This window comes from Rhinolophus ferrumequinum, chromosome 2 (genome assembly GCF_004115265.2).
Source record: "Rhinolophus ferrumequinum isolate MPI-CBG mRhiFer1 chromosome 2, mRhiFer1_v1.p, whole genome shotgun sequence".
NCBI lineage: Eukaryota > Metazoa > Chordata > Mammalia > Chiroptera > Rhinolophidae > Rhinolophus > Rhinolophus ferrumequinum.
The window spans coordinates 93,421,078-93,436,605 of record NC_046285.1 but is presented as its reverse complement, the minus strand read 5'-3'; the positions used below and the strand labels follow the sequence as shown (position 1 = coordinate 93,436,605).

Genomic DNA, 15,528 nt, shown 5'->3' with positions numbered 1-15,528 from the left:
TCTAATTAAATTATCAGGACTTTAATCACTGAAAACAGTGGCCACTAATGAGTCATACTTCCACAGAACAGATGGTGATTCAGATATCTTGAGTGTTGCAAAATGCCCAAGAATAGGGCAGCACAGTAAATTTTAAATCTCAGTGACAGGGAGGGTAGTCAAATAATTAGAATCATGGAATCTTTTCTTAAAAAGAAAAGCTCAGCTACTAAGTTGGATTAAGAACATGTGATTTTTGATATTTTTGTCATTCTAAGTATCCTAGACACCAAATCCTGAAAGATAATCTTTTTGAAAATCGTTCTTGCCTCCATTTTAACAGGAAGAGATGTTTCTTATAGAAAAAGACACTTGCCTTAGTGAACTTGCATTAATTAGACATATGCACCATTTGAGCTTCTAACACCAAAGCGAAAGAAGAGCGCTCCCTGGGGAGAATGGCTTTTCTGGGTTGAGTTTGTCTTCTGTAGTTGTTCCTCATTTGAAAGGACATTTAAAAATAACTCACTTTCAAGGTAGGACTAGGGATGAGACAAGACTGGTGACGGGTACTAATCGTGTAGGCTGCGTGGTGAATATTTGGAAGTTCCTCGTAGTATTCTTTTTTACTTTTGTGTATGTTTGAAATCTTCCATATAGATGTCTTTGGTTTTCCCCTTACTTTCTAACTAGGATAGTCACACATTTCTTCCAGTTCGTGAGTTGTACAGTTAATTGCTTCTGATTCAATGCTTTGTCATTAGTCTGATGTGCACTTACCTCTATTTTTGTATATAATCAAACTTGAACTTTGGAGTCAGTTCAGTGTAAATAAGAAAAACAGCCTCTGGCCAAAGGACAAGATCCGAAAGTACCTACAAATGCATGCCTTTTGAATAAACATTTGTGCCGGTAAATGTGGGCAATTAGGGTGTATTTAATGCAGTGAAACATCTGGAGAGAACTACGGTAGTTTTTAATTAAATGAGGGTAACAGGTGCTCTTGAGCTGAAGGCTTTTCACCAATCTGAGGAACTGCCAGTATCTTCAGTGATGCAGGTATATCTGCTCCAGTTAATTTATGCTCCTCTTAGGGTAGAATCCTCTATTATGGATGAAAATGAAGAAGCAGCTAGCTAGTCACATTAGAAAGAAGAGTGAGAGAGGGAATTGGCATCGGATTTGTGAGAACAGTAAAGTGTAACTGACTAGAGCACAGGATTCATCACGCCAGTGAATCCTGGCCCTGCCTTGTCACCTGTTGTGCTTTCTTGTAGAATTCTATCTGTGCTACTTTACTGTTAACTCCAATGCCAAATCCATAGGTCTAACAACAGCCTGTCTGAATGACATGTTCCACTGTTTTTTCACACATTTCTCCCACTCCAGTCAATATGTGTAAAGACCTCTTTTGTTCCTCTTGAAATTGACTCATTGTACAATCTCGGTTTGGGGTCCTGCCAGTCGTCCTATGCTTCTCTGTGATCACTTCCTCCCCATCCTCCGTGATTTCTTACCAATCGCAAATCCTGCGCACTCTACCACTTGTATTCACGTGGAATCCCTGCTCTGTACATCCACTGCCTCAGCTCAGACGCGTATCCCTCCTTCATGAGTTGCACTAGACTCCCAACTCTAGTCATTCTGCCTCTTTTCTCACCATGGCCACCTCACACCCAAATTCTTCCTCTTCAGAGCTGCCTGAGTTCCCTGCTAAAATACAAATAAAACCTGCACGTGGGTCTTCCTTGCTCAAAAAGTGGCATCCTTCAATACTCAAGTGAAACGTCCATGCTCCTATAAACTCTGGACTAATTTACACAAAGAATGAGAGAGAAGAGCTGGCGTTTGAGTGACAGCCATATAGCAAAGTAATGAGTATCTGTTACTGATGATGTTGATGGTCCAAGATCTTTATGAAACTTCACCCTTGAGGTCCCGGGCCACTGCGTATAGATGCGGCAGGTGGTTTGGGGGGGGAGTGTGGATTGACATTCATTCTACAACCCATTCACAGAGTCAAGCCCTCTGGTACTGGGCCGTGTCCACTTGAAGCGAGGTTTTCTTGTAATTCACACAGATGCAGACGTGAGCTAGCGACAATACTGGTGAATTCAGCTATAGCACCCCCAATCTACAGTTGAAGAAACTAAACCTTAGGGAGAAGTCACTAACTTGCCCTTAATAGATGGTAAAGTGACGGAAGTGAATTGGAGCCAAGCTCTGCACAAATCCAAAATTCATGCTCCCTCTGCTACCTATTCTTCTCTTTCAGGTAGAATTTTCTTCTCCTTAACCTCAGTGTGTAAAGCACTACGTATCCACCTCTAATACCTCACTCTACTTGGTACTTAATTGGTTTTTTTTACTTGTCCACCAACCCTCCCCCTTTGCCCCCATCCTGTGAGGCTTATTTGCATCCTCCGGTTCAGCAGAGGACCTGATACTTTATAGATATCAGTCATCAGACAAGGTTGAAGTGCAATTTCCCAGGCTGCAAGGTAGATGCTCCTAAACTTAGGTTGATCAGTCAGACTCCTTCAGAACCCAAAAGACCCTCCCTGAGCTCCTTCTTTAGCACCCAGTGTAGCATTGCACAAAACAAAATTTTTTTGTGGGGCGCAGCTTTCTCTAAAGCTGTAGTTCATCCAGCTGAAAAAATGGGTGCAATTGGTACAGCTATCAAAATAAAGACTAAAGCAGAGTTCTAAGGACTGTAATTAATGACATTTTATAACATTGTTCTGTATTATATCCATGACACGATTTGGTTTTCTGCCCATCACATATTTTGACAATGAATTATTAAGTATGTTGTCTGGTTTGACTGTCTTGTCAACCACAGTCTAAGGCTTTTTATTCAATGTGCATCACTAATAAGTGTGAATTATCAAAACTGCCCTATTAGTCATTTTATAAAAGCTTGCCTTTTATTATTTTATAATAATTTTTCAGTTCAGTTTGAATTAGTACGTGCAAGTTCCCAGGCACAGTTGTTATTATTTAATGTTTTTCTTTTTGAAAGAAAGTTATTTGCATGTAAATTATGAAGTTTTCTTGCAAAGAAAGGCTTAAGGCATTGTTTGTAGAGGGGGGGAAAATCCCCTTATTCCTTTAAAATAGCTGTTTAGGACTTTATTTTTTTTTATTCAGCAAATGATAGAAACATTATTTTAAGGAAAATATGCCTCCTCTTCAATGTCCATGTTCTGTTTTAATCATCTTTTAACCCTTCAAAAAGGCAGGATCCCGTCCTTTCTACCATGGTTCAATTCAACCTTTGCTTTATGAAATTGCTATTTCAAAATGATTGGATTTTTTGCCTTTGGTAATCTTCCTTAAATCTATGCTAAAAGGATTTTCTTCTACTCTTCCTATTGGCCATGAGGTTATTTATCAGAGTGCTTCATTTTAAAGCTACCTCAAGGCTAAAAATACTGCAACTCGCAATTCAGAGAAGGCTGCTGTTTCACAGACTGCCGTGATGACCAATTTATGAGAAAGGCGGTAGGAAGGAAATGGGGAAGGAAGACATAATTGTTTCCTACCCTGTTTTTTTTTCCCCTTAGCATTCATAATTTATAAAAATATGAATTGCTATAAACCAGATGTTGGAAGGATCTCTTGCAGAACAAATCCATGTTCAATGGGATAGGATTGAAACAATGTGGCAGGAGACCAAGAAACTCGTGCTAGTGAAAGAATACTTATAATTTCTTATTACAGTTTGACTGTGTCCTCTTGATAAAATATTCTTACTCTTTGGGGAAAACACAGCATGCTGATTTCGAAGACAGTGTTTCCATTCTCTGTTCCTAATAAACCTATTGATTTTGGGATTTAATGAATTCAAAGTAGTCTAGGTTTAAAATAGAACATTTACAGCACTTGCCAGACCAACAAAATGGAACATTCACTGCTACTCAGTTTTAAGTATGCTTATGCATAATTGTTAGTCAAGGAATGGCATCAAGAGGAAAAGAAATCATAAAAGTGGAGAGAGAGAGAGAGAGTTTTTAACTTACTGTGTTCTTCTGTTTTTCTTAAGAAATTACTTTTAAATATATGTAGATTTTTTAATTTTACAGCTGATTTAAGTGTTTGGAAACAAGAACATATATTTGTGTCATAAATTACCAAAGATGTGTTTCTCCTTTGGTTTTACAATAGTCTCAGTGCTCCTTTCCATATTTTCCGCAGTATTGTTACTTGAGTTACAGGCATGACCAGTGTTTATCTGCCTACCTCTAAATGCGTATCTTTGTCCCCCTCTTAGTAAGACAGTTAACTCTTCCAAAATAGAACCACTCAGTTCATTTATCTTTTAAAATTAAGGTATAATTGACATATGCCAGTATATTAGGTTCATATACAACATAACGATTCAATGTTTGTATACATTATGAAATTATCACCACAATAATTCTAATTCATAAGTCTAACATAAGTCTAACATTAATAAGTCTAACATCCATCATCATACATTCAATTTCTTTTCTTGTTATGAGTCAATCTTGTTAAGATCACCTCTCTTAGCAACTGTCAAATATGCAGGACGGTACTATTACTTAGAGTCACCATGCTGTACAGTATATCCCCATGAGTTACTTATTTTATAGCTGGAAGTTTGTACCTTTTAACCCCTTTCACCCATTTTGCCCACTCTCCCCATCTGACAACCACCATTCTGTTCTCTGTATCCGTGAGCATGATTTTTGTTTGTTTTTGTTTTTTAGTTTCGACATGTAAGATCAAAAGGTGTTTGTCTTTCTCTATCTGACTTATTCAATTTACTTAGCATAATGCCCTCAAGGCCCATCCACAAGATCACAAATGACAAGATGGCATATTTTCTTTTTTTGGCTGAGTAGTATTCCAGTGTGTGTGTATGACATCGTTTTTTATCCATTCATCCATCAGTGGACACTTAGAATGTTTTGATATCATGGCTATTGTAAAGAATGGTGCAAGGACCATGGGGTATCTTTTGGAATTAGTGTTTTCCTTTTCTTTAGCTAATTACCCAGAAGTGGAATTGACAGAACATATGTTAGTTCTATTTTTAATGTTTTGAGGAACCTCTGTACTGTTTTTCATAGGGGCTGTACCAATCTGCAATCTCACCCACAATGCTCAAGGTTCCCTTTTCTCCACATCCTCACCAGCACTTGTTCCTTGTGATTTTGATTTGCATTTCCCTGATGATTAGTGATGTTGAGCTTCCTCTCATGTGCCTGTTGCCTCTCTCTATGTCTTCTTTGGGAAAATGTCTATTCCGACCTTCTTCCCATTTTTTAATCCGATTGTTTGTTTTTTTTGCTATTGAGTTGTATGAATTCTTTATATATTTTGGATATTAGCCCTCTATCAGACATATTTATGATTTGCAAATATTTTTCCCCGTTCAGTCTTTCCATTTTGTTGAGGGTTTCCTTGGCTGTGCAGCTTTTTCATTTGTTGTGGTTTCATTTGTTTATTTTTGCTTTTGTTGGCTTTGTTTTTGAAGTCAGATCTTAAAAATCATCGCGAAGACCTCTGTCAAGGAGCTTACCACCTATATTTTCTTTTATGGTGTTGTGAAGCCTTACATTTAAGTCTTCAATCCATTTTGAGTTAATTTTTGTGTGTTGTGCAAGATAGTGGTACAGTTTCATTCTTTTACATTTAACTCTCCAGTTTTCTCTACATCATTTATCAAAGAGACTGTCCTGCCCCCTCTCCCCACCACACACACCGTATATTCTTGTCTCCTTTGTCGTAAATTAAATGACCATATAGATACATGAGTTTACTTCTGGGCTCTGTTCTGATCCATTGATCTATGTGTCTGTTTTTATGCTAGTACCATGCTGTTTTCATTACTACAGCCTTATAGTATAGCTTGGTATCAAGTTGCACGATACCTCTCACTTTGTTCTTATTTCTCAAGATTGCAGTGGCTATTCAGGATCTTTTGTGGTTCTGTAGAACCCTTCATTTTATAAATGAGAAAATGAAAATAGATTGTCAAGTGAACCCACATAAAAGCATTTTAATATTCAGAATAGGAAAATATATTATGACAGCAGCACCCAAGTTTTCTGATGCTTTGACTGCAGTGATGATAGGTCTCTAAACAGCAACATGTGGACCTGTCTACACCAGTGAGTTCATACCTCAGACTCAACTGGTCCATAAACAGTCTTAGGAGGTTACAAACCTTAAGCATTTAACTAGCCCTTCGTGGCTAGTTTAGTGCTCAGTATACATTTAGCGCTCGATACTTTTTTTCAATATGATCTGTAAGCTGTCTTTTTCTTTCTTAGGACTTTAAATATTGAATCTACTGTATGTGTCATCCAGATCAGTTTGGGGGTGGGGGCATTGCTATTGTAATTTCTAAAATGACATTTTAAAAATATTAGCTATTTGAACGGATATCCACGAGGAGATGATTCCATTTGACCCCACTTAGGAGAGTGAATGTTTAGAAGGAGCAGGAAAAATTGATTTAGCGTACTGTCACCTTTTACTCTAAATTGTGATGGGATGCCAGCAAATTTCTCTGTGAGCTTTTCCTTAAATCATGACTGTGACACGTCAGTAGTTTTTTTTTTTTTCTGTTTTCATGCCACTCTCTTATTTGTATGTGTGAGTGTGTGTGTGTGTGTGCATCTCCGCCAAATGGGTGAAGGCTGAGGCAGTGCCTCCCACACCAAGATCTGCCGACTTCTATGATGATTCATTGCGGTTCTAGATTTTTTTTATTTTTTATTAACACTCCAGCTTTTATGTATGGCCCTGTAATTTGAATCAAAATCCTAACTAAAAGGATTGGGGAGTGAAGTCAGACCACCGTGGTGGCTTGCTGGACTGCTTCCTGGCATGGAACCCTGCAGCAGATGTGTCCTGATTTTATTTTGGTAGAGTCTTGGGAACAACCAATGATTTTAGACTGGAACAAGGGCTGGTTATTTTTTTCCCCAAGCAGCTGCCTTCAAGGTTCATATTTTAAAAGAGGAGACTAAAAATTGTAATAATATTTGCCACCCTTAATATCGAGGTGCATTCAGATTGAAATTAATTGTGAAATATATTTCCACCAGGACTAACCGGGAATGATATGACTGTGTTTGCATGTGAGACAGTTTGGAAAGGAATGTTAATTTGCATCTTGCTGTTCAGCTCAGAAACAAATTTTGCAATGTATTCCCCCAAGTAAGCCCTGTTATTCTTTGTTGACTGCTGTCTCCTATCATATATACTATGGGTTATGTAAAGAAGTAAGTCGTAGACAGGTCGGTATAATACCTATCAAAAATAGGTAATCAGTCTGTTAACCTATTCCAAATGATGAAGCATATGTCCAAAGGAATGTTGACTCGATATAAATCAAAACACTGCCCAGAAAGAGTCCTTTGGACTTGAAGCGAGAAACAGATAGTTAAAGGGCCAAGACCAGGGTGTTACTTAATTTCAATGACTGTTGACAGATTATTGACCTAAGACAGTGGATTTAAAATAGCCTATTTAATGTGTTTTAATTTTTTTTATACACATTTGTTTACATTGAAGCAGCAAATTACGACTCTTTGTATTGTCTTGTGCGTGTCTCTATCTTTACTTTTGGTTTGGGTGGCATTTAGGTGAGTCTGCCTAACCCTTGAGAGCAAAGAGAGGAACTATGTGTTCGTTTTCATCGTTGACATTGAACTAGATAAAGCTGCTCCTAAGGCCAGTAGAGACCAGAGACATTGTCATCTTAAAGAAGGAAGAAGGGGAAGTTTTATACCTCTCAGAAGAAATAGCTTGTCTGGCCTTGGCTAACTCTTCATTTTTTTCTCTTTCTGAGACTATAATAGTGAGGCGAAGTTCTGAGGCTGTAACTTCTGAAGCTTTGCCAAGTTATGAAGGAACCGGCTGGGGCATGAGCATTGGAGAGCTGGGAGTGTAAAAGGGAATATATCCTATTAATATGATTATATTTATTAGCATTTTGTACCGTTTTTATTTAGGGAACTCTAGAAGCAAACCAAATTTCATATTCTAGGTTTTGGGCAGAGAGAGTGGGGAGGTGGAAAGAGAGATTGCTCTTTGAAATTCTAAATTATTCTTTTGCAAATATCTGTCTTCATTTTGTTAATGGCGACTGAAACTTGAAAGAATTAAAATAAGTTTACTCTCAAATGAATGGTCAGTATGTTTGATATAAAAGAAAGTTGCCAAACATACCCTTTTTGATATGACATACACTGTAAGAAAAATGTCCACATATTTGGCTGAACTTGAAGCATTAATCATTCATTATGTGAACTTTCTTTATTCCATTAAAACTTTTTCTTTTGCCTAATGACTAGCAAAATCATATATGCTTCTTGCTATTTATGAGTTTCCAAATGATACCAATAAGCAGTTTTCTAAAATTTTTATATGTGGAGTTTTGTTAATAGTTCTAGTTAATAGTTAATGGTATTGTTTTCTAATGTCGAATAGCTTTTGTCAAATAAATAGAAAACTAACTTTATCATTGCCCCTAAGATATCACTAAGTTAATGCCTTAGTTCTTAGTCACCAGTCTAATAATTTGTAAGGGAGGACTAGTGGGTCTCAAAAGTGTATGTGTGTGTGTATGTGTGTCTGTGTGTGTGTGTGTGTGTGTGTGTGTATGGCAGCACATATACTAAAATTGAAATGATACAGGAAAGATTAACATGTCTCCTGCACAAGTGTGTGTGTGTGTGTGTGTGTGTGTGTATGGCAGCACATATACTAAAATTGAAATGATACAGGAAAGATTAACACGTCTCCTGCACAAGTATGAGATGCCAATTCATGAAGCATCCCATACTTTTTATTCCAATAATATGAAATATCTAGAGTAATAACTTCATAGAGACAGAAAGTAGAATGGTGGTTGTCATGGCCTGGGGTCAGGAGGGAATGGGGAATTCGTGTGTTTATTGGGTACAGAGTTTCAATTTGGGAGATAAGAAAAGTTCTCGAAATAGATGGTGGTAATGGTTGCATAATATTGGGAATGTACTTAATGCCAGTGAACTGTACACTTAGAAATGGTTAAAATAGGTGTATGTTTTATATAATTTACCTAAATAAAAGGAAAGTAGTATATTCCTATCATTTGCCATTGTGAATAGCAAGGGGATCCAAGAATTAACCAAGGACAGTGAATCTTCAGTAAGTATTTCTTAAATGCCTCCCATTATTGCAGATTCTGTGCTCATTGGCCAGATATATTGAAGGTATAGCAGTCTTTCCTACTCAAATAACTTAGAATCTGTTTGAGGAGCTGTTGGATAAACACACTTGAGAGAGGGGCTGCATTCATTAAACTGAGGAATGTTGACTGCCACGTCTCTTGACATTGGATAGTGTCATCTGACAACCATTCTTTAACTTCCACCATCACTTACTGAAGATTATTGGAGAAGGAGGAAACTTAGTTCCGACTGGTTCAGGCCATGTCATTTCGTAGGCGCAAAGAGACAGTGATATGCCCAAGGTCATACATCTGGTTAAGAAGACTAAATACTGAATCTGTTCTCATGCTTCTGTGTTCAGCGGCTCCTGTTCTACCTTACTGCTGATGTGAAGTTAAATAAGACTGGCTTTTTGGAAGCTATTTAGCTTCATCATCGTTTCTTTGAAAATGTTATGGGTACAAGAAATGTCCCTCTTTTAGCATTAATAAGCTCAAAGACTCAACTCCCTTGAATCCTTAAGTCAGCTTGAAGGTGTTTACAAAGGATATAACTATCAGCTACACTGGGCATTTTGCAAGATCTTCGTGTTACATTTACATTCTCTGTTTTCTTAGAAATCAAATGACAGCAATATGCCTTCTATATGATTATTGCTGTTACATTTTCCTGTGTGGGACAAGCAGAGATTTCTCTGAAAGCACAAGGTACTACTCCTCAGCCAGGTCTTCACCGTTTTCGAGGGATCAGACATGAAAGGCTGAGGTCTGTGGATGTCAGTGGCTGAAGCCCATCAAATCATACACGTCATTAAGTCGTCTCCCAAGTCAGGATGGGGAGCCATTTTCATGATTCAGAGGCGCAGTTCATTTGTTGCCGCTCAACTGTATTTAGGAAAGGGAATAAAAGAGGAAATCAAAAATGTAATGAAAGATTTTTGTGGTTAGTTTTTCTAAGTTTATATTATTATTCAATTGTTTTCTTTTTGATGACTGATTTTATTTCTTTTTTTTTTTAAGACTCATTTGACCCTCAGAATAACCCTGGACAGACAGTTGCTCCTTTTGTTGTTCTTCATGAGCTTGACTTTTCTAGGAAAGCCGATATTTTATCCATAGCCCTAGATACATTCATGTTTGTTGTTCTGTCTGTCTACAATGCCCATGCCCCGTCTTGGCCTATTGAGATTTATCAGACTTCTAAACCTCAACTCGCAATGTAATCCCCCCCTTTAAATCTTTGATTAGCACAAAGCATCTCCCCTCTGATCATGTATTTTATACGTTACACATGTCTACTGTCACTTCATTATGTGCATGTCAACTAATTGCCACAGAATAAATTGTAAACTCTTGAGGGTATAACTTAAATCTCATGTGCATTTGTTTCTCCTGAAACAAATTATTAGGTATAAGTAACTACAAAAACCTTTCTTCAAGGAATTCTTCCCTTAGAGCAATGGTTCTCCTTGGACCAGCAGTATCACCATCCCCTGTGAACTTGTTAGAAATTGTCTCGTCCCACCCTTGGCCACCTGAATCAGCAACATTGGGGTAGGGTATCAGCAACCTCTTTTAACAAGCTGTCCAGGTGACTCTGATAACTTTAAGAATTACTGATTTAGAGTGTATTTAACTTATGAAACGTTAAGGTGAGCATCTATTCTAGCACCCCAGTAAGCCAATTAGATTTACCTCTACAGTTATGTTCTAAATCCACATGATAAAAACCATATGCCACACACACAAAAAATGTTTAAGGTGCAAACCTAATAAATTGTTGTATTCAATTAATTTATACAATACAACAGTTCCAGTTCACTCAAAAGATACATAATTGTTGTAGTCATAGATGAAAACATGCACAACTTCTCGTGACTAAATAGTACAAATCAAAACTTTTTTTTTTTTTAAGTATCCAATTGGTATTTTTTTAAATGTGGCATACTCTGTCATGATAAGACTAAGTGAAAAGGAACTTCCAGAAACTACTGGATCAGTGTGTGGGTATAACCGTCTTATGGAACTATTTGGGCTCTACCTGATAAATTGAAATGTGCAGTGTTTTATAATTTAGCACCCTCTTTCCTTTGGATATAACTGGCACACCTGTGGAGCAAGGCACCTCTGCTTGTCACTTGATGCTTCACTACGTTTATATTTTTTTGATAAGCATTTTACTATCTTTAAAATAACTATAAAGAAAGGAAGAATGATGCCCAGCAAGCTGGGCTTCCCCTCCTCAGCCTCCTCTTTAGTTTATATTTCCCTCAGTTTGGGGTTATTGCTGGAAATGCAACATTTCAAGAAACTTAGGTGGGAAACGGTCTAAGCCGCCAGAGCTAAGTAACTGGGTGACAGTGTTAGCCCATTCTGTTTTCTTCTTCAAAGGTTTTACATCTGCCATAACCCTAGACCTCCCGATGTCTCTGTAATTGTGCTGAAAGGGAGGATATACTTCCAGCAATACACTGTTGCTGTCCTCCTGCCCTCCCCCCACATTTATTAGGTGAGTTAATTTCAGTAAAAAACAAGTTCTAGAAGTTCTTAGCAATTTTTGTTTAATACCGAGAAGGAACAGTTTGAAGCAAGCCAACCAACTGAAGTGTTTTGAGGATAGTGACATTAATAGAAATAGCCCCTTAAGTGTCTGCTAAGAATCAAATTTGAACAGTTTCCAAATTGCTATTGGCAATGTCAGTTATTAGGAGAAAAACGGGAAAAAAAACTGTTTCAAGAATAGTAGGAGTAGGTGGGGGCTATGGGAAGTATCTTTTTAATCCAGCTGTAGGCCCTCCCAGAATGTATTTAGAGTTCATAGGTTATGTCTCTGGTTCCTTTTGGCAGAAAACCAGTTTCTCGGCACTTTGAGTGCCTGTCCCATCTTAAAGGAGAAGACTTCTTACACCTGAAGGACTTCCTTCAGGTGTAAGAAGAAACATTAAGGTGAGAGTATCTGTGGATATAGGAAAACAGTTATCTCCCTCCCCCCCCAAAAAAAAGCCTAAGTAGTCTATCTGTTGATGAACGTGGCATCTATGTTTACGTGAAGTATTATAGGACAATATAAGAGAGACTGTGCTTCCTAGATCTCTTTGATCTGAAATGAAGGAATGGGTCCTTTCCTTCATTCATTGTGGACCTGCGTCACGCTGCTGCCAACACCTCTTCAAGGACGCAGGAAATGGAATCAGATCTCTCAGCTTTCACATTACGGATTCTCGGTGATCACGTGGCTTGATCAGAATCAGAGACTGTGAATCTGCTATCAAAATGGTCAGCACAGCTTGCCAAAGTCCTTCAGAAATTGAAGCAGGTCTTCAAATACTTGAGTGTGAAGATGCTTTTCTTTTCGTGCTTTTTCTTTAAAAAAAAAAGGGGGGTCACTAAAGCAGAATTGTGGGAGGCTGAATATATTTTAGTTTTATGTAAGGCCATGTTAATATGGGCTTTAGGTCCTTAGGACCCACTAACAGGAGGCTGGTGGGATGAACTTGATTGACTCCAGTCATACCTTGAGCCTTCTTCACTGCCTTATGTGCTCTCTGCACTGTTGTGCAATCAGGCAATAGACAGAGAAGAGTATCTGGCATTTGTTTACGTGTTTGGTTTGGTTGCATTTAGCCCTTGGATGTGAAAGTCCCCTTAGAAGTCCTCTGAAATTCTAGGAAAAAAGAACTCCCTGTGGACATTGTTGTTCTGGAAGCCATCCTTTGTTTTTCAGTGTGTTCTTGGGGCCAAGTGAAGCACAATCACTTGGAGAAATTCTTATTAAAAATACAGATTCCTGGGCCCCAGCTCAGACATACGGAAATCTGCATTTTCCTTATCTCTTCATGTGATTCTTCAATATTCAGAAGTTTTCAAACTCATGATTACCCAAAGTTGCAAAAATTCAGGGATTCTTACAGACTTAGAGTATGTTTAATGTTGGCCTTGAACAAAGAAGAATGGCAGTCATTGTCATTGAAAATGAATATATCCTGGTAAATTAGCCATGTGGTTTCTAGTGGTGCTTATTACCAAAGCTGTGATTATAGAAAATAATGTAGTGAAGCGTTATTAACTTTGAAGTTCAACTACATGGAGAATTTATTTAGGTGTGACAGTTGATGGCTATATTTTATTTATTCAAGTTAAGGCTTACAAGTTATGAAAAAGGATTGGCATAAACTGCTTATTAACTTTGATTAACTATATTTAAAGGAATGAATGATACACATACAGGGCAGGCTTCCGTCAGAAAATGCCATCCTTCCTAACATTTTCCCCATTTGCTATTTTACTGGCTTTTTCAGCAATTGTAAATCTGCTACTCTATTTACCAAAATCTTTTCCTCCCTCTTTAGATTCTTCACTTTGTATTATTAATACTGGAATTTCACTTAAAGAAATTATCCATTTAGGCTCTCTTCTGTTCCAAAATGATACTATTTTAATAAGGGCTGAAAGGGAAAATGGACAAAATACCCCTGGAGTTGTCAGCCTTATAAATGACAAACAGTAAAAGCTTACTCTTGGAGGATTGTCACAGAGCCTAATGTTAGCTCAGGAAGCATGTATCTTAGAGAATTGACCAAAATTTTTACAAGGAAAGGCATGCTGAGTGCCAACGCCAGGTGTCAGATTTGGGAGGAAACTCATTCTGTTAAGCAATAGTATACATATTTTATGGGTTTTACAGGAAAGCAAATTATATTCCTCTGCTTCTGAAACTGTCTTATGTAGTGACTTGGCACAGAAATCATATATCATCTCCTTTTTTATTTCCCCAAAATGAATAGCCCACATAACTGGAAATGTCCCAGACATGGGGAAACTGTCATTTGGAGTTTTCCTTCTGCCTAGTGAAGGAATGGAGCAGAGAAGAGCGTGTGAGGACTTTCATGGCAAATGGCCATAAAATATAAAGAAAGTGAAAAGCCTCAAAGGTCCAGCACACTTTTAAACCTCACTGAAATAGATCATTTCCTTGTAATTTCTGTGAAAGGGGCGGTACATGAACTTCCCTGCACATTCCTGCAGACCAATCCGTAATTCACGCTTCTTTTCTCATCTTCAACTATCTCTTTTTCAAAAAAAAAGGAGAAAAACAAAAATCCTTCAGAAAAGCTGTTCTGACCTTTGCTCTTCTTTTTATCTGGGTATGACGAGATGGGTGTCTTAGCCTGGGCTGCCATGACAAAATACCACAGGTCAGGTGACTTAAGCAACAGAAATATTTTTTTTCTCACAGTTCTGGAGGCCGGAAGTCCAGGATCAAGGTCTTCACAGGTTTGGTTTCTCCTGAGGCCTCTCTCCTTGGCTTGCAAATGGCCACCTTCTTACTGTGCCCTCACGTGGCCTTTTCTCTGTGCCTGAGTTAGAGTTCTGTTGTGTCTTTCTCTTCAGTCCTATTGGATTAGTGCCCCATCCTTATGACTTCATTTAACTTTAATGACCTCCTTAAAGGGCGTGTCTCCAAATACAGTCACGTACGGGGTTAGGGCTTCAACATATGGATTGGTAGGGGTGTCCGTAACAGTTGGCTCCATTGTGCTTTTGGATAGATCCAGTGTACCCTCTCTTCAGTATTCCAAAACAACTATCTATTTAGTTTACATGGGTTCTTTATCATGAGAAAGTCAGAGGAAGCGATGGAAGATGTTTTTCCTACTTATGCACCATAAGTCATTGAAATCAGGTTTTGCTTCAGCAGCTTTCACTCTGCTCTTATGAACTTCAGTCATAAGGCATTTTTGGTATATAAAGTATATGCTTGACATGGAGAGATTTGGTGGATTTTTAAAATTTGTCTTTTTACTAATTTATCTATACTCTCAGGCTACTGGAGAATTATTTTATTAAGACCAACTTTCAAATCTGAGCCCTAAAGTGAAATGGATGTGCTGGATTTTATAGATGATTCCACTGTCACAACTTAAGCCCCTTGAGTTGCTGGATGTAGGTGTGACAGAAGACTCACTTCTGGCATTAGAGACAGTAGTTGTTGTCATCACCCTGGAGTTAGTAAAACCTTAAACCAGCTAAGCATTAGTCATGCATTTTGCTTCCAGGGACACCTCAGCTTCTAGCTTCTTAAAGAGGATATGACATAACCTCTGTGTTTCCAAGGTGTTTGAAACTGAAGTCTTTCCACTTCCTTGCTGAGCTTAAGAGTTGACGCTGGTATCCAAAATCCCCATGGTCTTATCAGGATAAGACATGCAGCCATTGATGGTCAAGAAAGGGAATCGATAGCGTTCCCTGTGTCGAGAGAGGGAAGCTGAGAGCTGAAACGAAGGAACCATTTATTCTCCACTTAAACACTTCCTGGTGTTTAGAGGGAAAACACTAATGGGGCTAAATTAAAC

At 38.1% G+C, this 15,528-nt stretch overlaps 1 protein-coding gene, 1 non-coding gene and 1 pseudogene across 7 annotated transcripts in view; all 3 read left to right on the top strand.

Moving 5' to 3' along the window:
* APP (amyloid beta precursor protein) overlaps positions 1-15,528 on the top strand; it is a 245,044-nt gene that overhangs the window by 188,452 nt on the left and 41,064 nt on the right. The gene's annotated exons all lie outside the window — the stretch shown is intronic.
* Positions 8,618-8,685, top strand: LOC117014600 (uncharacterized; annotated as a pseudogene).
* On the top strand, positions 8,707-8,810 carry LOC117014876 (U6 spliceosomal RNA). Its single transcript, XR_004421634.1, has one exon. It is a non-coding gene; the product is annotated as a U6 spliceosomal RNA (small nuclear RNA).